At 43.3% G+C, this 22,397-nt stretch overlaps 1 protein-coding gene across 1 annotated transcript in view; it reads right to left on the bottom strand.

Annotated features, from left to right (window-relative positions):
• INPP4B (inositol polyphosphate-4-phosphatase type II B) overlaps window positions 1–22,397 on the bottom strand; it is a 241,481-nt gene that overhangs the window by 175,831 nt on the left and 43,253 nt on the right. The gene's annotated exons all lie outside the window — the stretch shown is intronic.

Raw genomic sequence — 22,397 nt, 5'->3', positions numbered from 1 at the left:
AGAACGGCGGGGTTGCATCTTCCTCTGCACACAGAGATGGCACGTGGGGAACGAGACAACAGGGTGGTGTCCCGTTCTGCTGACCATCAAAGGTGGTTGTACCTTGGATGGGTCCAAGAAAAACTGCTCTGATGTTTCAAAGGCGTGCTACCTTACATGCTCAAGAACAATAGACCATTTCCAAGGTAAAGACTGACTTGTGTCAGGAAAGTAAAGGCCCAGGAAAACCCTCACCCACTGTGACTTGTGTCTGGTAGCAAGTTTTGTATTCAGGCCACCCTGTGTGGTTACTATCGATCTCCGGGTTTAAAGGCCACCCCATGAGCCTTAAAGGTCCAGTATGTGGTCTCTTTCTCACCTCTGTCTATTTAAGACAAAAATATCTTATGTGAAGACATCATGACTGTCTTCCTCATTTAAGAAGGAGCTAGTAAAGGCAAGAGAAAACATAGAGCCTAGGTCTCATATATCCTGGTTGAAGTTAAGGGTGAGATAAACAAGCTAAACAAATACAGGTCAATACACAAGCACACTCTGTTTAACCGGAGAGCAGAGAGAGGGCTGCAGGGGGTGGCGGGGGGAACCTGATCGGACAGAGGGACCCAGAATACCTGGATCAACACTGTAGAGGTCATGTGACCAAAACCCTCTTGGAGGGGCAGTGCCGCCAATCACAGTTTTCTTCAAACTCTTTCGACCCTGACACAGCTGACCCAGTCAATTCTCCCAGGCTGAAGAGATGCTTATGATCACCCTCGTGATGCCCCAAACATGGCCTGCTCAGCTTGAACAGGGTTTCCGTTGCTTGAAAAGGCCCATAGGCCATGGTAAAACAGTCCACTTCAACTTCCAGCTTAACACTCTTTACAACAGATCAGTCATTATGACACAAAATTGTTCACCAGAGGACAGAATGAATGACAAGAGAAATGTAACGGAGCAGTCAACACGATCCGCAGAGCACGTGGATTTCATGACACAGTGCTTACTGGCTGAGAACATTTGCAGTTTGGTAGCTGCATCAATGTTCTTTAGTTCAGAATGTTCACCTGGACCATTCAGCCTCATCACATGGAAACCATTAGCTGGCCTCAAAGGACGAGGAAACTATATATTAATAGTGAGCTGTAATGGACCGTGGAGCATGTGTATATATGGTGTGTGTATCTTGCCCTCTCTCTCTCCTTATGTATAAGTATATAATATATAGATATATCATATATATGGACTATATACGTACACATACTATATACTCATATGTTAGAAAGGGCTATATAGACAGTGAATAAATATTCACACACCTGCAACACATAAACACATACATATGTATGTATTCACATACACCTTTAAGAAAATACTTCATGCCCAAATAACATTAACCAAAGGGATATGCTTGAATTTAGAAATAAAGTCAAAGAAGTCAGAAGCTAGTGAAGGTCATCATATGTAGGACCACATAAAATAGGTATATATAAAATATGTGACGTAATGTTGGACAAAGTTAGAATTAAAGCTGATAGTTTCTGCAATGTGGTCATTGAACTCCTAAATTTATATTGATTTTATCAGCAGAACACTTATTTCTTATAAGTATGAGTAAACAAGCAGAGAAAAAATTTCTTAACCTGAAGTTGCATGAGTGAAAAAAATATAAAGACATTCACAGACAAGATTGCCATATGCAACGTGCGTGAGTGTGTGTGGGAAGAAGAGAGGGGAGAGCAAGTGTGTGTCACTTTACTTAGTAGAAGTGTTTTTGAAAAGCATGTCCATGTCACATTTTCCTAAATCAAGGCCTGTTTAAATCAGACTTTGAGCTTCTCCTTGTTTAGAGAAACTGGAAGATTGACCTTTTATAAACCAATTTTAAATTGTATGAAGTTGAATTTTCATATGAAACATTCATTTATATCAATATATATGTCCAGTTGTAAAATATTCACATGTAAGGTCAATACTACTGATACCATGACACATGGGTTACACATCCATGATGCATTTCTTGTGTAATAGACATCCCTCATTACAGGGAACACAAACTAGGTGGCAGGCATGGAGTTTGCCATCGAATAAGGGACCATTGCTTCTGTTTGGGACTTCAGAGTCTGGTGGGTGAGACAGATGTGTGCATAATCCAGTACAATGTGCTAAATGCTATAACGGAAAGGTGAGCGTTTTCCTGTGAGCCTCCAGGGTGAGTATAACCAGTTCAGCCTGTGAGTGTCAGGGAGATAGAGCGGGTTCTGAAGGATGAGTAGGAGTTTCAGGCAGTGAAGGGTGTGACAAAGCAGAGAGTGTTATATACAAGGCATGCATCACAGAGTTACAAAAGCCCATTTATGTTTGAGAGGGAGTATTCGGATAATGCTACAATGTGAGGACCTTCCTACAAGGGGCAAGAGGTGAATATGTTTGAGGAGACAGGTCGGGGCCACATGCTGTACAGGACCATCTCCCATGGAGCTTCATGCACGCTACAGGCAATGAGAAATCACGGAAGGCAGTTTGGCAGAGGAGTCCACGCTCAGAGCCCCCGAGTCATCCCAATTTTGTTGAGTCATGGAGGAGAATTATTTCACCTCTTTGTGCCAGTCACGTTGATGTCAGTTACCCTAACATGGGGTTAGAAATAGGTCTCATCGGTTGTTACGTTACATCTTTTCAGGACTTAGAGCAACACCTGACACAGAGGCAGAGAGGAAGGAAGTGTGAGAGAAGGAGAAGGAGGAAGAGAGGAAATAAGGAAGGGAGGGAGAAAAAAAGGAGACGGGAAGAGAAGACAGAGGAGAAAAGGGAGGAAGGCTGAGAGACAGGGAGGTCGGGAGGGAAGAGAAATATCTCACTGAAAAAAATAAGGCTAAAGCCCTGGAGAGATGCAGAAGAGACCTCTTCATGAGAAAGGGACAGGGCTGTCACTAACTTGTGGAATGTTTCAGCTCCTGGGTAACAATGTCCTGAGATTCACTGGCCTTCCTTAGGAATTCACTTTCCCTTTTTGGGTCTCATTACCAGTTCTTATCCCTGTTTTTCCTCACTGTTACCACCGTGCCCCCCCACCCAGAACATAAGAATGTCTGTCTGAGTACACATTTAAAATTGTATAACTTCCTTTTGTCTAGACTTTCATGATATCAAACAAAGCAAGGCAGCCCAATGAAAAGGAGTGATCATGCAGAAGACTATATATTCCATCTTGGATATTTCTTCAGGTTCATGTAAAACAAACTCGTTTCCTGCCCTCAACTTCATAAGTTCAAAATTCTACATACTAAATTTACCTTGGAAAAAGAAAAAGTCAACAGGTAACCAGGTAGCACAGAGTGAGTTATACTCAATGTTTCATCAAAACTCTCCAGATGAGCTCATGAACTTGAATTGTTCCCAAGAAGGAGGCTGCTGGGGCTACCACAACCGTGGCTCCATGGAGCAGTCCAACACTTAAGTCCATAGAGAAGAGCTCCCTAAACAAGCCAACCCTGGCACGAACAGTGTGGACAGGAGGCCCTCGAGGGTGGGAGGAGGGGGAGGACTGCGGTGGTTTGCACAGGTGAGTAACTGAGAATGACGAAGGGGTGTTTCCTCAAATGCTAGGTCACCATCGGGTTCCCAGATCCAGAGAAGGGGTGGCCATGTGGCCATGACTCTGTGCGGCAGTGTCTGTGCCCCGGTCTCAGGCAAATCCATCTCCTCCCTGCTCAGTGAGGGAGGAGCAGCTTTCGCCCTGATGCTCAGCGAGAAGGCAGATGGGAAGATATGGGCGGCAATGGTAGGGGACAGGACGCCCTGGGGACCAGACAGAGCCCAGATGCTCTTCTCAGTTTGTTGTCACATCTGGTAAGGTCTCTGATAGTGAATGTCATTGAAGCACACCCTTTTTTTACTAATTAAAATGTTATTCTACTTCTCTGTGTATCTCGAATTAGAAGATATAATGATATCACATTTACTTGGAACGAAACACAAAACTGCCTTAATATTTAAACACATAAAACCCTGACTAGCCCTCGTTCACACTGGGAGAAAACTGCTCAGTCGATATTGTATTTCCTAGGGTGCCTTGTATTGAGGAGTAGCCAAAAAGATGTGTTTTAAAAAGTGAACTGAATTTCAGTGCTGGAAGAAGTCTTAGACATTATCATACAACGTTTATCTTACACTCCAATATGCATTGTCATCACCTATAGGTCTGCAGCTGGTCGGAAGCTTGTTATAGAAACACAGAATCTCAGGCTCACTCCAGACCTACTGAACCAGAGTCTTCATTTTAACGAGGTTCCCAAGTAATCCATGTGCACATTCAAGTTTGAGAAGCTCTGACCTACAGGAGAGCTTATGAGTGAAATGGGTCACAGAGAAGAATGGTAGATACCCATTTGCACATAAACATGATTGGGATAAGGAATGGGCTTTATTCCTCTGGCGTTGAAGGTGTTCATTTCTTTCAATGTTAGGCATCTGCAAAAGCTCTACATAATATTTTTGATCAGAGAAGTGCTTTCCTGTGTTATGCAAATTAAAGAGGTGCTCTGGTCATCCAATCAGCAGTAGATCTGGGTCAGAACTGGGCTGGAATTTTGGAGAGACTGCGTTGAGGGCTGATTCTCCACCTCCCCAACCCCTCCACTCCCCCAACCACCCAAGCCCACATGAGTATGTTGAAGCGCTAAATGTCAAGGTCTCAAAATGCGACTGTATCTGAAGACGGGTGATCACGTGGACATGAGGCCTCCCTGATGAAAGTGGCCTGGTGTCCTGATAAGAGGAACAGCCAACAGTGCTGCGGACACAGAGGAATGACCATGTAATGAGTCAGCAAGAGGGGGCCCCTGCGCAAGCCAAGGAGAGAGGTCTTACAAGAACTCACCCCTACCCATACCTTGATCTTGAACTTGCACACTCCAGAACTGTGAAGAAACAAATATCTATTGCTTTAACCACCCAGTTTGTGGCACTTGGCAACAGCAGCTCTAGCAAGCTGACGCTCAGTCTCCTGATGTTGTAGACTAGCGTTTAGCCCTCCGGGACTTTCACTGAGAGCCCAGCTGGCCTTTGCTCCTCCACCCTGAGAGAGCGCCGGATACTCCCAGATGCCTCCGATCCCCTCCTCTGCACAGCGCCCAGCACGGCTTCAAAATCCAACAAATGGCTTTATAGGCAGCCCAGCTATGGGCTGGAGTCCCCTTTAGTCTCCAACAAGTCTGTCGCTTCAGCTACACATGAAAGCCCAAGTCTCTGCTGGGTTCTCTGTCTTCCAGCTGTGAAGCCTTGCTACGCCGACTTCTGCTGTGGTGAGAATCTGTCAACACCTTTCTAGTCCCATGGTGTCTGAGGACTGGGTCTCCTGCTCATTTTCTGTGGCCCCTCTCCTCGGTTCCCTAGGCACTGGGGACCAGTGGCCGGTTTCCCCCGCTTTCTAGAAGCTACCAGCCTGGCTCCTGAGCAGCCTGCAAAGCTCAGATTGCAGCAAGTTTCTTCCGAGAAAAAAAAAGGATATTAACTTGTGGCCCCTGGACTCATAGTTCCTCATTTCATCCAACTATCTCCTCCAAAGCATTGCCGGCACCCTTTCTCCGAGCAGCAACAGCCCCGGGTGCAGGCAGAGGCCTCTTCTTCTTTGAATCGGCAAAGGCCTACAGAAAAACCCCACAGGCTCCTGCTGGCTGTGCTCCCAGGAGTCCTCTGTTGCCTGGAAGTTCAGTCTCTCTCATGGTCGCTATTCTCGCTGCTGAATGATGTTTCCAAACACGATTTCTGTGGCACGTGTGGCTTGTGGTTTCTATGGTTTCTAGCTTGTGGTCAGGGGGCTCAGTGCGTGCCCCATTTACCACGTTCTGCTTAACGGAAGCTTTTTTAACATATGAAGGAATTGGAAAGGTAAGAAGTCTTCCAAATGGGCTTAAGAGATGAAAGGTAGTATTTAACAGAGCCTAGTGAGATACGGTTAGAGTGAGGGAAAATCTCATTATGTGGTGGTCTGTCTATTGAGGCAAGTCTTCGATAAACCGGTTACAAATGCATAACCATAGGTAGTTCTCTGGGTAAACACAGAGTTTACCCTGAAGCCTGGACACTATCCAGAAATAATCTGAGAATTATTTAGTGTGACATGCTGCCTTGGTCTTTACTAGGTAAGTACAATTATCTTTCACATGTCAAAACATATTATACAAATTATGTGCACAAGAACATTCCATAGACTCCCAAACAGGGATAATAGGAGGACAAGTAGAAACATTCTTCCAGTTTGGACACACCTGATCTTAGAGGGTTTCCATTTCTCGGAGGCTGTGGTGTTCACACCACAGCTCTCTCATCTCATGGGTCCCTCCGTGCTTAATTAGTAGCTCATTAAGACTTCTAATTTTGCTATACGGATGCACCATTATACTCAGTTCTACCAATCATACCGGAGTCATGTGGTTCTCCAGGTGAACGATGCCGGCAAATGTGGCCCCAGAGCCACATAACTCTGAGTACCCCTGCCATTACCCGCATTTTATTCCATTTCCCTTTCCCACTATTACAGAGATCTATGACACGCAGGTGAAAAATTACCGAAACAGCAAAAACATCCTCAGACGTTCCATTTCATTGTCAGAGCAGCTCTGAAAGATGCAGGCACTGCTCAGAACCAGAGAGGCTGGCCTCGAGCTCTGGTTTTTGTGGAGGTCAAAGAGGTTCTGAGAGCTCTCCGCTCTGCCTTTCAAACTCTGGAGCTCTGCACCCGCCTCAAAGGGACACGAGGCTGAGGAAGGCTGCCCTGCTCAGATCCCACCTGCTTTCTTGTTCCACATCTACAAGCCAAGGCCCGTCCTGGGCACTTAGCTAAAGCAAAAAGGCCCAACCTCTAAAGAGCTGAACAGTTTAAGACTACAGACTTTTTTAAGTGTGAAGAAATATTTAGGTGATTTTAAAAATGAAAATAAAGAGCAAAGGAGCTCTTTGCATTGCAAAAACACAAGCTAAAAATATGTTTCATAGACACTGAAGACATTAGCTGATAATTTACTAAACAGCTCTTCATTGCAAGCCAAGTGCTCCATTCCTGCTGACTTCCAAAGCCCCACGTGAGGAAATTATCGACACGTAAAATACATACAGGGTCCAAGTCAAATATGGTGCATTTATATTAACAGTTTTTTTAATCTGGCCAAACCTCTATCACTGCTTTCATCTCCCTTCCCCTCCTTCTCCACTATCCCAAACTACAAACACAAGTGTGTGTTTTTCATTCAGAAAAGTAGAAAGAGAGTTGCTGCGACTGACCTTATTCCCAACACTAGACCTGGATTAGGTATGTGGCAGCCCAGAAGGAAATATTGTGAAGTTTATCATTAATAAGTAAGGATGATGGAGTTAAAGGAAACAATAAGTATACTTCCTTGACCTGTGCATTAATTATCCCAGTTACACATATTAATTTTTTTTCACTTGTTACTGAGCTGCATTATTCACGTTTTGACCACTTTATAGATGAGAAAACTCGGTTTCAGGAAACTGGAGTCATCACCCTGGATCCCGTCCACGGCAAGCTGCAGATCAGACATCATGCAGTCTGCTTCCGAAGCCTGCGCCCTGTCCCCAACAGTGTGCCTCTCCTGAGCCCAGACTGATGGTGACTTTAATTGTCTTCCCTCTGGCAGCTTAATGAGAGTTTTAAAAACCAAATATCTATTAGCCTCGGGGAATAGAAACAGACACAATTTATCACATCGCCAGACTCAAAAACACCATCCTTACGTTGTAACAGCCCTCAATTAAGACCACAGCGTAAGTTAATGAACAAACTATTAGAGAGAGAACAGTGATATCAACACACACACACGTCTATTAATCTGTTGCTTCCTGAAAGTCGTTAGTCCCAACACTATAAGGCTGAATAATTTCTACGCAGCTTTACAACAAAACAAAATCATTGTGATATTATTACTCAGTGTTTTAAGAAACCATTTACAACCCAGGGTTTTATAACCCCAGTCAAAAGAAGATCAATCGCCAAGCCCTGTGTAAAGATCAATCAACTTATACAATCAAAGTGCATTTCTTGGTGAACAAGGGAAAAGTGGTGGGAACAGGCATAAGGGGGAAGGGCTTTCCATGTAGCTGTCCAATGAAGTATTTGTCACCTGGCAAAGGCGGGACCACTGCAAGAGTTCTATCCTATGATCACACTAGTTTCTTTCTCCATGGAATTCTACCAGAGTATCTGCTCACATGTGATCAGAGGGGCTAAGTGTTGGCCAAGCATGAGCACTGTCTGCAAAAGTTTAAAAAATGGGGGTAACAGGGCTCCGCTTGCTTATGTTCCTTTGATTGACCCATTTCTAATTACTCAAAATTTCTCTTCCCATTTAGTCTTCAAGACAACCTTATGAGGGAACTGAGGCTCAAACTTTAAGTAGCTTTCAGGGAAATAAACCGAAAGATAAGGAACTTCCTCCCCAGAGTATGTAACTAGTAAATGGAGGAGCTCATGCTTCTACATGAATCTGCTTCATTGCAATGCTTTCAACCCACGGTTGTGCTGCCTGCCGCGTGAGCTGAAATAATATTACATGTCCACGTCACACGGACAATGAAGGGAGCTTGAGGCCACGCTCCTGGTTTCCTTGCAGAAGAGGGAAATGTGACCATGGCAGCTCAAACAGGAGTGAGGGATGCCTCTTCTCAAAGGAACACCGTGATCCAGTGGTCAGGGGCCACTACCAGGCTCACTCAGCGTTGTCCCAGAAGAACAAAGGCATTCAGTCAGATGCACTTGACTCTTCCCAGGGTAGGAGTAGCAATACCAACCCCTGTAACCTGTGAGGAGCACTTGGGACACAAAATACCTACAACTCATGAAAATCACATATCTGCGGTCCAATCAGAGGACTGGCAAGGTCCTGTTATTTGTGTAACCGTTCTAAGGCGGTTCTAAGATGGTACTTACTCTTTCACAAGTGTACAGTGGAATTCTCCAGAGGCTACAAGAAATGTGTGTTTCATCAGACTGCATGCAGAAGTAGACCGGATGATGCAGATCTCTATGAAGCAGACATTAAAGAGACTTGCACAAATGTTCAATCGTGCTACTCTCTCAGCACGTAGTACATAAATTAACCTAAGTGCCCATCAGTAAATGAGTGGATCCAAAAACTGTGGTACATTTACAACATGGAATACTACACAGCAGAAAGAAAAAATGAGCTCCTACCCTTCAACACAGCAGGGATGGAACTGAAGAGCATTATGCTAAGTGAAATAAACCACGTGGTGAAAGATAAATACCATCTGATCTCACCTCTAAGTGGAACCTAATCAACAAAACCAATAATTAAGCAAAATATAACCAGAGACATTGAAAAAAAGAACAAACAGACAGTAACCAGAGGGGAGGGGAAAGGAGATAACAAGGGAAAGAAGGGGAAGGGTCATCAAGGAACATGTATAAAGGATCCATGGACAAAGCCAAAGGGGGCTAGGACTGAAGGTGGGAGGTGGGGGGGGGTGTGGGGCAGGGGAAAATGGAGACAACTGTACTTGAACAATTAATTAATTAATTAATTAATTAATTAATTTTCTATGTGCATTTTTATTTTTCTAAAATACAATAATTTAAAAAACATATTATTTCTGTTAACATATGAATGGCTTGTTATTTGCCATTTTTAATGAATTAATGGACATTTTAAAATTCTCTGATTTTTAATTTCAAATATGGCAAACATCATAGTTATTAAACTCCACACAAACAAAAGCCCTTTGGGATTCCTGATAATTTTTAAGACTGTAAAAGGGTCCAGAGGTCAAAAGTTTGAGTATCACTGTTTATAGGTGATTTTCAGCATCTAGGATTCGTCTCTCATTCTTCCTGGGTCAATCCTACCATTTTAAAGAAGATTTTAGTACAAAGTCTCTTTCAGAGGGGATGTGACATTCACCACAAGCACCCACTGCTCTTGCCCCCTAAATCACCATGACAACCTGAACTTGCCTCACTCTCCTCTCCCTCCATGCCTTCACATATGCTGATCTGTCGTTGTAAGTGCAAAGGTTATGGTCACGATCACTTCATGGACTTACCTTCTAGCATCAGGAAGACAGGGTAAATAGCAAAATGAAACAAAATAGGGCAATTGAATAAAGTGTTAATGGGGTGGGGGGATATTTGGTGAGTGGGTTCCTTTGAGCAGGTGACTTTAAGACATTCATAATGTAGAAGACCCAGCTAAGAAATAGAGAGAATAGTATTCTAGATGAAGACAACATGAAGTGCAAAGGCCCTGAGGCTACAATGGCTGAAAGTGGTTGATTTAAAGAGAAAGATATAGGAAGTAGAGTTCAAAAAAAGGCAGGGCTCTAGCGATATGTTCTATATTTCAATTACAATGGAAACTCTAGCAGGATTCTGAGCCAAGAACTGATGTGATCTTTTCCATGCTTTAAAAATACGACTCTCATTCTACCCAGAGAACAGACTCCAGAAGGTCAAAAGTGGAGAGGATGAACAAAATTCAAGTCATTTGCAAATTAGTTTTATTATCATTACCCTCCTTTTCCTGCAGTCAAGATCGAGCTAAGTGTTTAGGTTTTATAGAGATAATCATTGGGCAGCCTTGAGTCATTTAATGTTTCTGAATATTTATGGAAAGCCCTTTGATAGTGACAGAGAAATTAAGTGGCTATGTAAATTTTCTGTGTGTACAGCTACATTAATCTATGAGGATAACAATGTCCAACTGGTCACGAGAATATTTGTGGATGAATAATTACTGAAATGAATGTAGTGATAAATAAGAAATGGTGTGCTATTGTTATTCTACTCACATGATGGGTATTAAAGAATAGTACCGTTGTTGACATACAGAAGTATTGAGAAGAAGCACGGCCCCTTGGAGCATGAGGGAACTCAATCCCCGCCCCCCAAAATGAACCACACACCAAGTGATGGTAACAGAATTGCAGGTGCTAAAGAAGCCCTATGAATAAGACTGGCTATGGATGCACTCGGCCCTTCTGCCAGGCACCCACACTGTAGTGTTGAGGACACATCTTCCCCGTTACATCTTTGCATGTGAACTGCACCAGCGAGCAATGATTTGAAGACTCGTGAATAGCAAATGGTGATGCGCGAAAGGAAAAAGCAACAGCGTTGGTTTTTCACCCCAACCCTTTGTTTCCAGCACAAGAGTCCTATTAACAGGGCTCCTGAACAGCATCTTTCCATGTGGACGCAGTTTTGCACATCATTTGGTCTGACTTAAAATGCACCTTGGAAATCCATCTCTGGGCCTTTGAAGTTCAGGGTGTGGAATATTTGACATCTGCACCGGATCCGTAGACGCCTGGGAGGTGGCTCTTTTATTTTCTAATCAAAGTTTTTCTGTTTTACAAAATAAACTGGTGGCCAGAACCAAATACACACCCACAGAGACACAGGCTCACAAATGCACAGAAGGGTTCAGTAAAGCCATTCAGTGCCATTAAACTATAATCATTCAACTAATGCCAAAATACACCTAGTCCCTCAAAACATTGAAAGCTTTTAAAATATATCTTCATGGATGTCTAAAATCTTTACTGTTTCAAAGAAACATATGAAACCTGGAATCTTAACACCTAAAATTCTTAACAGGTGGACTATCTCTGTTGTTTATGATGCACGTATTACACGTGGAGCTCCTACTTGGTATTCTTGCTCAGTATTCCAGTGCTCGATATTCCTCTCAGTGGCGGAAGAGGCAGGCAACGTTGGAGCTAATGAGTTCAGACACTTGAGAGGAAACTATTTAAAACCACGTGCTCTAAGCAAAGTCCGCTCACAGGGAGAAGAGAAACAGGGGCATTATCAGCTATGTTTCTTATTGAAAGTTGTACTTTTACCTTTTGTGCCTCTTCCCGTGGTGTTGTCAGAAGGAACCTTATCTGAGGAACATTCTCAGATAAGGGAGCTGTTATTGCTCAGACTAGATGAGACCACCAGCAGGAATTGCAGGTGCGTTACGTCTAATCGTGCTGAATAAGAGTCTGCCTTCAAGGACAGTGGTGTGCAGCTAAGGGTTTAACTGTGGATGGGGATGGAAGGGGGAGCTCTGCTGTACAGAGCGGGCTGATTTCTGGGGTGTAAAGACTCCCACCCTGGCCCATATCAAGCTACCGACTTCAGACAACTGACAGTTGAGTTGGGAGGTGAGCAAGCCCAGCTCCCCAGGGTCAGTGGGAGCAGATTCCAGCACACCAGCTTGAGGCCCAGTGCGGAAGGCCCCCCAGCTGAGGGCCTCGGGACCTGACCTCCCAGGGAACAGTGAGCCTGGCTGAGGCTAGCTCAGGCATCAACACGAGCAGAGAGAACTTAGTACGGCACAATTCTATACCCAACAGGGGTTTAAAAACAGATGCACCTTCAGTCTCACATCTCAGGGGATGAGACCATCTCTTAACCCGTGACTGTACTTAATGTTAATCTCGGCAGGATTCAAATGTCTGTGCAAGAGGTGGCCAGTACCACCTACTTAGTCAGATTCCCAGGGGCTGCTGGGACATTCTTTTCAAATCAATGGAAACTTCGGTCATGGGAAAGATGCAGACACACAAAGAATCTGCCTCACCAGAGCTGGTCCCATGACATCTCGGGGCCCAGGGTCAGTTCTAAGTGCCCTGGCAGTGAGTACTGGATGCTTCGAAATCTTCTCTGTCTTCAGAGCCTGTGGTCACGGTCTTTACCACCACAGGCCATGGGATGCACCAGTGTTTGGAAAAATATTTTCAATGAGTGTACCACCAAGCTGGGAAAAAACCTGAGGTTGTCAGTATATCCCCTGGTCCATAAATAAACTTATTTATAACCGGGACTTCTAGACTAGAGTCTAAACTCTTAGGACGTCTTCTACTAAGGAATTTTAAATGTTGCTTCAAACAAATTTCTTTAAAGGGAATTAATCATGCTGATGATGTTGCCTGATTAAGAAAAGCCAATTTTTAGAATGGTTGTCTTGTACAAGTTTTATTTCTCAGCTTATTCCAAACTAAGCTATCTGATATGCTAGTTTGTGCTTACCTTACTATGTTTCAAGGACTTCACACAATTCTACATTTTAAAAGACATTATGACATTATGACCAGACTTTATTCTTGGTTTTTGTCCATTCCTTCAAATAAGACATAAGGGAAGTAAACACAGACATTGAGTGTGGGTTTTGTAGAAATAGATTACTGACTTTCATAGACACGTTAATATTTGTGAAAAGGGCATTGGAACAGAATAGTATTACCTGTTCTCCTTAAGAAAAAGAGAAATATTTGGTAAGTGGATATGTAAACTTGCTGAAGAAAAGCATATGGAGTAAGAAAATAAAAAAGCGGACAGAAAAAAAGACAGGATCACACTCACTGTCATGAGAACACACGAGCGTGCTCTACCATTTACGAGTCAAGGGTTCTGCTCTAGAAGAGACATTAGAAACAACTTAATCCCGCACTTTAAAAATTTACAAAATGAAAACTCTGCATCTCCAACTATATTGAGGCATGTCTGACAAATAAAAACCGCACAGAGTTAAGGTGTACCAAGTGACGATTTGATATGACGTAAAACGATCACCACGATCAAGCTAATTAACACTGCCACCCCGTCACATCAGCCAGCCTTTCTGAGTGTGGCGAGGGTACTTAAGCACATCGATTCCAACCGTGTGCTTCAAGCCTACAGCGCAGCACTGTTCACCATGCTGCACGCCACAGCCGCAGGACGTCATCTTAGGACTGGACGTAGACACCCTTTGAACACAGAGGCTGTCTCCATGGTGTCACAATCACTCAGAACAGAATTAGGTCTAGACTCGATGCTCTATTTATTCCTTTAAAAGCATGTAAAACCGCAGACATGTACCTACCAGAAACCCTTGGGACACAAGACATTAATGGAAGAACCCACTCCAGGTACTTCCTGATCACAGGTGTGAAGAGGACACAGTGGCTTGTCTGATTGAATTAGCAAGGACCTTCCATCTGACTTCTGTTCCCTCAAAGTCAGGTCCTTGGGTCAGCAGCTCTGGGATCTCTTGGGAACTCGTTAGCAGAGCAGAACCTTTGCTCCTGCTCCAGACTGCAGAGTTAGAATCTCAGGTCATCCTGGGGTCCTCAGGCACATTAGAGTTTGAAAAGTCCTGATACAAAGGATGCATTCTTTCTAAATGAAGGAAAGTTTGCTAAACGACCAACTCTTTCCTTTATATCCTTGGTTTTTCCAAATTCAGTTTTGCAGAAATCAGGAGGACTGAAAATACTAATTCATTTAGTACTTTTAGTTAAAACATACACAAATATTTTTATGTGGCATCAAATAGGGTTCTCATACATAAGGTGAAAGGAAGACTTGTCTGTAGCCACCGTGTGCTTCAACAGCGCAATGTAACTGCATGGTCTGGTCATTATCACAGGCGCTAAACTCACGTGTCTTTTGTTTGCTTTGTCTTCTGTTGCTGTTTAATACACACTGCAATATGTGTTTAATACACATTTAACACTCAAGATTTAGAGTGCTTATTAATACATAAATAATATTCAGTCTTTAGAGGTGAACTGCCTGCCAGTAAGGAATAAATTATTCAGGGAGCCGCCGCTCCTGTATCAAACACCCTGAAATCTGTCTAGAATTTTGGCCTCCCAGGATCTCCCGGAGATGGTCCCTGTAACTGAAGCAGGCCCCCTAACCTTCTGTTGCTACTTTCTGGGAAAAAATGCAGTGGGAAAAAAAGTCTCTGTTAAGGATCCGAGAATTCCCAAAGCAGCTGGAGGAGTTATAAAAAGAAAGGCATTTGCCCATTTCCATGGGAGCTTCTTCACTTCTCCCACTTGCTTTATTAATAGTAACTCAGATACAACCTTTCGACAGTGCAAATAAGCCCTCTAGGAAACCGGTTCATGTGCTTGGGGCCTCGAGTGCTGCTCCTCCCCGGCTGCGGCTCGGGTCCTGCGATTTTTCTGGTCCAAACCACCTCATGTTGACTTCTCACCACACTCTCTCAATGTTCTCACTCTTGAGAATTTAGCCATGAAAAGCAGCAATGATTTCCTTCTTCATAACCCCAAGCCTCTCATGAATGCCTGAAGGGGGGTTTGCTTTCCATGTGGCAGAAGGAGAGAACATGGGTGCAAATCTAATGGATATATATTGTACAATCACATTTTGCGTTATGCTATTCATGTATAAATGCTCAACCGTCAAATGCAATTGAAATTTTAAAATAGTGGCTTTCGACCCCCTTTGTGAGACATGGAGAGTCAATCACAAACTGCAGAACATGAAGAATGGGAATCAATTGACTTTTAAAAAGGCGTTAACCTATTTTTATGCAGAAAGAAAACCATGTGATTATATATGTACAGTTAATAAGTACAAGCTACACACACACAGTTTGATAAGTACAAGTTATCGCCAGTGTAACCACCACCTATGGAAGAAGTAACTCAGCCAGCAACCTAGAGAACCTCCGTTTGGAGTCCTTCCCACAATGCAGCCCCTGCCTTCTCTACCAGAAATAACCGTGGTCTTTCTGTAACAATTTCCTTTTTTCCCTTAGAGTGATCCCATCACAGAATGCCCTGTGAACAACCGCGTGGCTCTCTTTTTGCCTACCTTTTCACTGAACGCACATTCAGAAATACTGGATTATTTTTTGTCTTGCTTTGCTTGCTCAATGTTATTTTTAGACTTCTTCAAGTCACGGCACATAGCTAAGGTTCATTTCTTTTCCTAGCCAGATAGGAATTTCTTGTACACCTCTACCCCAGTGTGTTCACCCCTACTGCTTCTGGGGCATGTCTGAATCATTTCCACCATCCGCCGGCATGAACGAGAAGGAGCTGCTGCTTTGAGATCCTTGCACGTGCGGCTGCACCACACGTGTGGGCCACTTTCTGAGGCAGTGACCAAGGACAGGAAGTGCTGGGTCTCTGGAGAGCACATCCTCTGCTGGACTGGAATGCAAAGTGGTTTTTCAGAATGGTTATATCCGTTCCTTCCATTCATATGAAAATCACACCCCTCTTTCGGTCCTTCAAACTACTCAACTTTTTAATTTTTGTCAAAGAATGATGTGTCATTATAGCTCATTTAATGCTTCTCTGGCTGCTACTAATGAGGCTGGTTCTCAAATGTGTACCAGTCACTTGAATTTTCTTTCTAGGGAAGGGCTGGTTTGAGTAGTTTGTCCTTCTTCCTATAGTTATTTGTCTTACTTTTGTCGGTTTGCAGGGGGCTTTGTATATTTTATACATAGAATGGATCATAGTCCTTTGTAGTTTATGTGTGGCAAATGTCTTCCCCCACCTAACTTGTCTTCTCATTCCTTTCATGGTTCCTTTGTCACCTGACTCTCTTAAACGCCCACTTGCAAAAGCATATGACAACGTGAGGGAAAAGAACTATACAATCATACACCTTTACAAAACTCTGTCTCAAGATGGTATCCAATATCATTAGCTCCAACTTTGCACCCTAGACATGAACGGTCAGCCCCTGCATACCTGCTTTCAACCGTATCGTCCCAACATCACCTGCACGCTGCTACTTTGCAAACACTTCCAAGACTCTCCGTATGTCTTCCACAGGGCCCCAACGCCTCGAAACTGACCTATATCTAACAAATACTCTCATCAAAACCCCGGTTCATTGAGGGCCACATGAGAGACTAGCCATTCAACTGTCCTAGCAGTTTAGAATTAAAGAGCACTTTGAAAGAAAATAACATATCCTCCATGTACAAATCTGCTCATTTCCCTTGACATGGGCCCAACAAATACATTTTTTGCTGCCTTTCAAATTCAACCAAGTGAGGCTCTCAAAGTCTCATAAATGTCTCATAAGTATTAAGTATTCGTTATCTATTCTGATTATCACAAGCCATAAAAACAAAGTTTATATTTTAAATATTCTAATTTCCACATGTGGCAATTTGTGCCAGATGTGCCCACCCCAATTTGCTCCTCCAGATCTTACACTCCGCCATTTAAAATTGTTTTATTGATTGATTTTGAGAGCGAGAGAGAGAGAAAGAGAGAGAGAAACATTGATTTGTTGTTCCACTTCTTTTTGCATTCATGACTGATTCTTGGATGTGCCCTGACCAGGGATCAAACCTGAACCCTGGCGTATAAGGATGATGCCCCAACCAGCTGAGCTATCCACCCTTTTCTTCTTTGCCTCCTGGCCCCTCCCCAACCCACCCCTGAGTGCCACATCACGGGCTTCCTTGTCGTCTGGCTTTCAGTTCGGTTCAGATAGTGGGGGCCCTGGCAGCAGTTTGGGAGGCCCCGAGGGGAGAGGAAGGTGGGGACGGAAAGCACCCTACTGCATGCCCTCAGTTCCCTTCCTGCTGGATAGCCTCACCGGGCTGGCCGTCTTTATTCAAAGTGCTCTGTTTTCTGAACACTGTTCCTCCTTCTCTCCTTCTGGCCTAGGAGTGCTAATGGCTCCCTCATTAATAAACCAGGTGACGCACCAGTGGTTCTACTTTGCAAAGAGTCCCTTTGTAAATAAACCCTCCTGGAATTATCCCCATTTACGAGTGCCATCTGTTTCCTGTTGGGACCGTGATGGATACAGGTTTAATAGCCACGTCTGTGAGCGAAGAAAGAGAAGCAACACAAAGCATTAAAGTAGATTACCATGAGGGCTGCTTTCCTGGGCTCACAGGCACAGCACATGGAAGCTCACGTCCTCTTTTCTACGGAGCTAAGAAAATAATCGGGGAGCCCAGAAACCATGCTGGGCCCTGGGAGTATGATAAATAATGAAGAACAAAATATTCTTCCCCTTGGAAGGGTGGGCTCTTTATACCAGGACTAAGTTGCAAATCCTAATCATCAGTGGCCAGCCGGGCAGCTCCCCGCAGCGGGTGGAAGCAGGCCCCTCTCACAACAATCCTTCACCCTCTCTTCTTCGGCATATTTGTTCTCTCTGCCCCATTTCGAAACTGAAAGGTGCGTGATTTAGTGCAGGAAAGTGGATTATGTTTTCAATGACCCCATGAATCGGTCTCGGAACGTCATTCAGTGTTTTTTCTCACTGTGTTTCTCTTTCCCTAAAGTAAAAAAGGCAGTTCTGTTGATGCTTCTTTATCTATTCCTCAGTGTACAGCTCTTTTAGTTTCTCTTGCCTTAATATAGCATTAAAAATTCCTCATCTTACTTGTAGTTCATGCAAAACTAAAAAGCAATTAAACTGGAAAAAAAAGGAAACATTATAATCAGTTACATGAACAAATACCTCAGGATGATACAGAGAAATGTTTTCCAGCTACAGCACTGTTTCCTTCAGGAAAAGCCTTATTACTTATATACCACAGAAACGAAGGTCCCTTCAAACTAGGTATGTTAATAACTGGTGTCACTAACTGGAAATACATCGGGTGTATGTGATGAAGCAAAGGGGGCCTCTCCCCACCTGTTCCCCACAGGAGAGGCAACTCCCCCCCCACCCAGGAAACAGACAGGGAGGCTTCCTTTCCAGGTCCCTTGCTCCCCACCCCGCAAGGCACTGCAGTGGGTGGCGGAGGGAGCAGTGGTTATGACAGCCAGCCCGTCTCTCTCCCCTCTGAGTGAGGATCAGCCCCTTCCCTAGACACGTGAGCCCAGGCAGGGTCCCTCTTGTTGTCCTGCCAGTTGGTGCGAGCCTCTGGCTCCCTGCTCCCCATCTGTCAGCAGTGGTGACAGGACTAAACGGAAGTGACCCAAAGGCCCCTGAAGCAGGCATAACAACATCACGGCGCTCTTTCTAACAGGTCTTTAAATGCACCTGCAGAAAGAGAACAGCGCATCCTTTGCTTTTTTCATCTCCCGTCCTAAAAGGGGGCTGTTGGCAGCTACCACATCCAAACTACAAGATCAACCCCCAGCACCTTCCAGTGTGGTTCAGGGTGCTCATGCCATTGCTTCACTAGAGTCTGATAATAAAAATGAAGTGCCACTTTTTAAACAGAGAAACACTACACAGGTTTCACTGTGCTTAAGAGTGACAATGCAAAGCTACCGATTTGATTGGAAAGGGCACTTTCCTCTCTCCGTGACCCATTCGTTACTGAGAGCAGCAGAGACCCCCTTGGCGGCCCTGCTGTGGGGTGTCTAATTCAGCACTGCTCTTCTGTGTCTCTGAACAGAAGTGATAAAAAAACACATACTTTATTTTAAGGAGTAAATCAGGATGAAGAAAGTCCCCAAATGTGGAAATTACATCAATTAAGTTATACTTTTAAAAAGTTAGCAAGTACATGGAGACAGTAATCTTATGAAGCATTTCATTTGTATCCAATGTAGATGGGGAGGCATTGTAGATAATATATGGGCACTGAAGTTAGGCACATCCAACAGAGGCTTCTGCAGCAGCTGCGTGATCCTGGTTAACTTACTGCGGATGGCAGACAGACCTCAGGCTGGATCTTGGAAGGCCTGCCCGCTGTGTCCCTGCCTTGTATAAGCCCCTTCCCCTGGGCGTGGACAAGCCGAGACTTACATCTAATCTGGAATCTGGCAAAGGTGATAGATTCCTACTCTTGTGATGGTCATATCACAGGGCAAAGGTGTTGGGATGTCACCCAGTGATTATGTTACATAAGACTTTTTTTTTTAGCATAAGACTTTCTGGCCCCCAATATAGATTAGGGCCAGACTTCCTCCTTGTATGAAGTAAACGGCCCTGTTGGAGAAGCTCCTAGGACATGAATCTGAAAGCAGTTGCTAGGGCTTGAAGCAACCTCAGTGAAAAGCTGGCAAAGATCAAAGGCCCCCCAGTCACACAGCCACAAGGAACCAAATTCTGCAGGGACCTGGAATAAATAGAGAAACAGGGCCTGCTCTGCTTGGCAGTGTGGCCAAGACCCTGATTGCAGACCCTAGACACTCAGCTAAGCCCACCTCCTAAGCCAGAGAATGGTGCATTGTTTTAATGCTAAATTTGTGATGATTTTGTTACCCCTCTTCCAACCCTCAAATCCCCTGCAGGCAAAATAGAAAGGATACAGCCTCCCAGAGTGTTACAACTGCAAATACAACACTGCTTCCAACCTGCACTTCCCAGGACCTTGCTCACGGAAAGCTCTCAAAAATTGGCAGAAACACAATTATTGCTAGCGTACTGGACAGTGAAATCTCAGAAGAGTGAATTTAAGATAAAGCCTTAGAAAGAGGTGAGGTCTACTAATGTGAATAGCAAAGACACCATCAAAGAGTGTAATGATTACCAAGAACTTGAGAAGTCTAATTGTGTTACATGTCTTTCTGGGACAGTACTGAACAAATTTGAGAAACAGAAAACACTGGTCTTGAGTGCCCCCCACCCCCATCATTATGTTTTCGAGCCCCCCCTACCTTCTTCCTACAGTCTCTCAGCTCTTAGTCCAAAGTTCCTCTTGGCAGTGGTGCTTGTGACGGAATAGAAAATCTATTGAAAGGTAGGGAATCTTATCATTGCTTATGCCACACCAGAAACACAATGGCCTCTTCTGCCTGAATAGTATAAGAATTGTTGCATATTTGCACATGTTCAATTAAAGTTACAAGGAAATGTTTATAAGAATATGAACATTTTCATAACATATAGGGATTTTGAAATAGACCTCACACATTTTGTATAGAGGAATTTTGCTGAAAAGACATTCTGATTACTTCATGCCAGTCTCAACTGCTGTGCTTACTGCTTTGATCTCTGAAACTCAGCTTTATTTAATATTCTCATTTTGATTTCAGATCACTTTAATTACCAATAAAAAGCAAGCACCAACACTGAATGGGTTATTACTTATGTGGTTGCTTTTAAAGCTAGAATAGTTAGTGGCCTCATTCCAAAGGTTCTATAAACCATTTTTATAAGTGAATGCTATCATAAAAAAATTTGGGTTGAAAACCTATTATTAGTGGGCAAATGCAAAGCAAAGAATAACTGGTACTTTAAGAGTGTCAAGTACAAATCAACATCATTAACTTAAAAGTAAAAAATGTCATCCATCCTTCGGTTTCATTAGAAGAAATATCATCAGCGAGGAGACGAAGGATTTCATTTCTACCCTGGCCATTCAACCATCTGAATTAGAATAAATTTGAATATTAGCAGCATAGTAGCCAGCATGAAACAGTTCTGTGGTCTCGGTTTAGTGCTAGAGAGCAAGCAAGATGTTTTCCAATATAACCACTCAAACAGAAACCATGGAAACTGGTAACCTAACTGGTCAATTCACCAGGCACCTCAAGAACTAAGTGGACTCTATAGGCCATTCTAAAGGGTATAGTTCCTATTTCGTAATGACAATGATATTGCTATTCTGGAGATGCAGGGACAGACAGATATAGGACATTTATTTATTGGATGCCAGAATACCCTTCGCGCCAGAGTTCACATAAATCCTCACACCTGTGAAGGCTTTCAAAATACCTGAAGGTTTATAATAAATCAAGCTAATATAAATGGGCCTTTCACTAAACTGGAGAATTGGAATTTTGCCTGCTTCTTTTTAAAATGTGAATCACCACATCAGAGTTCCTAGCTGAGTGGACAGAATAATAACTAGTAGCTCTGAATCACCCTAAATATTTTGTATGTCCACTTTTACTTACCCTATATTCTGATTTATTTACCTCCTCATCAACCAAAATACTGAGTTCAAAAATCAGTTACTGGCGATTGCTCATATCACTGATTAATTGTAAGTTTGGTCAAAGCACCTCATCTCTTCAACTCTTTGTTTGTCTTTAGTAAAAGAGAGGAACTATCCTTTACTCCTGATTTCCTCCTTGAGGGACTCAGAAGAGAGAAACACATGTGAAAACACATCACAAACCTTAAGGCACTGCACAAATTTAGCATAAATTACAATATTTGCTAGTATTATATTTATGGCCTGTGGATGGCTGACTATCACTACTGCTGAGTCATGAGCTACAACTTAATAACATTTATTAACAATGAGATTTCCTATTTTTCCACAGAGCTGTTTTTCATATTGAATGTTCTTTGGTTATCTTTCTAATAATCACTATAAACTAACTTCAATCCATTCAAATTTTCTAAAATAGTCCCCCTCTCTGGTGAAGGATCATACGCATTAAAGAGAGGTAAACACAGACATAAGAACAAATTTTGCAGATGGAAAAGGGGCATTAGTCTTCTTAACAGTTAGATAATCGGGCCAGATCCTGTCTGTAAAACAGAGAACCTAAGGGGGAGAGTAAAATATATATATATACTTACAAAACTGTATATAATGTATATTTTTAAACAAAGAGTTGTCTAGGCAGGACTTTTACTCAAAATACAAGGCTTAGCAACCCAAAGGATGGCACCATAGAGGGAAAAGTAGGTGCAGTGAGTTTTGCCGTATCCATCAAGCCTGTTTCCAAGTAGCACGGAACAATTATGGAGTTTG

The sequence above is a fragment of the Sturnira hondurensis genome, unplaced genomic scaffold (assembly GCF_014824575.4).
Source record: "Sturnira hondurensis isolate 20B ecotype Veracruz unplaced genomic scaffold, ASM1482457v3 Scaffold0010128, whole genome shotgun sequence".
Lineage (NCBI taxonomy): Eukaryota > Metazoa > Chordata > Mammalia > Chiroptera > Phyllostomidae > Sturnira > Sturnira hondurensis.
The sequence above is the reverse complement of the archived record's forward strand: the minus strand, read 5'-3'. Positions and strand labels throughout refer to the sequence as shown.